The sequence below is a fragment of the Papio anubis genome, chromosome 9 (genome assembly GCF_008728515.1).
Source record: "Papio anubis isolate 15944 chromosome 9, Panubis1.0, whole genome shotgun sequence".
In the NCBI taxonomy this organism is placed as follows: Eukaryota; Metazoa; Chordata; class Mammalia; order Primates; family Cercopithecidae; genus Papio; species Papio anubis.
Genome location: NC_044984.1, coordinates 29,781,456 through 29,783,195, shown reverse-complemented (window position 1 = coordinate 29,783,195; position 1,740 = coordinate 29,781,456). Strand labels below are relative to the sequence as shown.

General features: G+C 45.2%; 1 pseudogene across 1 annotated transcript; it reads right to left on the bottom strand.

Annotated features, from left to right (window-relative positions):
• Nucleotides 1–313: 313 nt before the first annotated feature.
• LOC101007588 lies at nucleotides 314–1,485 on the bottom strand (annotated as a pseudogene). The gene has a single exon (XR_634594.3). The product of XR_634594.3 is annotated as a non-histone chromosomal protein HMG-17 pseudogene (transcript).
• Nucleotides 1,486–1,740: the final 255 nt, after the last annotated feature.

Genomic DNA, 1,740 nt, shown 5'->3' with positions numbered 1-1,740 from the left:
GATGCTTAGAACAGTTCCTGGCACATAGTAAGTGCTCAATAAACACTTTCTATCATTCTTATTAGCTTTCATGATGGTGGCACCTGTTGCTCTGAAAGAAGTTCCCATCTAGCCCCAGCCAGCTGCAGAAGAGCCCACAGCCGAGGCTGCCCAAGGAGGCAAACATTTCTAAGTTTTCCATTTCTCAAGTGCAAATACTTTGAAAGGCTCTTCAGCCCTTTCTTAAGCAACCTTCGCAGCTTATTGTAAGCCCTACATTTAAGGGAATTGCTGGTATTTCAGAGGCAATTTTTGCCTTTTTTTTTTTTTTCCCCCAAGCCAAACTGTATCCAGCTTTATTAAAGATACTTTCCATAAACAATGATGGTATTTCAGGCAGGACATGGGCAGACAATCGTTAACAGTATACAACAACTTTCAAACTCCCTTCTTCAATGGACTACCAAAAATCAGAAAGCCACTATAAAACCCAGTGAAGTCTTCATCTGATGCTCTGAACAGGGAAAGTTTAGAGTGAGGGTTGACATTTCACATTTAGCATGTTGTTTAACAACTTTTCACAGGCCAACCCTGACTTTCAGGAAGTGAAATGAAAATGGCAGAATTTATCTGAAGATCCACAATCTAGAAATGGAACCAATGCTGTTCTGACAGGTGCCATCTCAGTGGCATCACTGGAAAGTCCAGATTGCCTGACACACTGGTAACCAATGACTACGGGTCAGGTCCCAACAGATGTCTGGGCTTAAGGGAGTTAAGTCTATGCTGAAAGATGGAAAGGGAGAAGAGGACATAAAAACAAATTTGTTTTTCCATACCACAAGGCTTTTGTGCCAAGGTGGCCATGTGTGTCAAAGTCAGGGAATCCCTCCTCCTGGGAACCAAGAGGAAGTCTCTCAAAACTAGAAGAGAAAGGTGTTTTCCCCACATCAATCCAGCTCTGGAGACATTCCATCAGTGACATATGGCCCTTCCCCCAAAAACAACAATGAAGTGTTCTGTGTGCTAACAACATAGCTTTAAAAAAAAAAAAAGTAAACCAAAATTCTGCATTTTTATAAAACTTGATAAATAGTATTTCAAACTGTATAGTCACCAGAAGTACACAGTTATCAAAAATGCACACACTTCACTTGGCATCTCCAGCACCTTCAGCTTTCTGTGCCTGGTCTGTTTTGGCATCTCCGTTTTCTGCAGGGTTATTCCCCTCCTTGCCAGCATCAGCTTTTCCCTTTTTCCCTTTGGGTACCTTCTCTCCCTTCTTTGCAGGGGCCTTTTTAGGCTTGGGCTCTGGCTTTGGAGGAGCAGGTTTAGCAGACAACCTCGTGGATCTTCTCTGTGGTTCGTCCTTCACCTTGGCTTTATCTCCTTTAGCATCCCCTTCAGCCTTTCTCTTGGGCATGGTGGCGATGGCGGCGGGACATAGGTGCTGGACGCGGGATGCAGCGCCCGCGGGCTTTGGTCGGTCCGGGGATCGTTCTCGCCTCTTCTTCTTCACACTGCTCCTGCTTTTTTTTTTTTTAAAGGTGACCGTGAACTGAGAGTGGCTAAGGACAATGCTTCTGGCAGGACAGGGCCAGCCTTGGTTCTACTCATTCCTTGAGCAGATAATGGTCCATATGAGTGATAGAGTGGGCTAGGACTCCAGGCTGGTCCACCTGATGGCTGCTGATGCCAGTGAACAGAAAGTCTTAAAATGGATGCTGCAGTTGGCATCCTGCGGCAATCTTCCCCCATCCT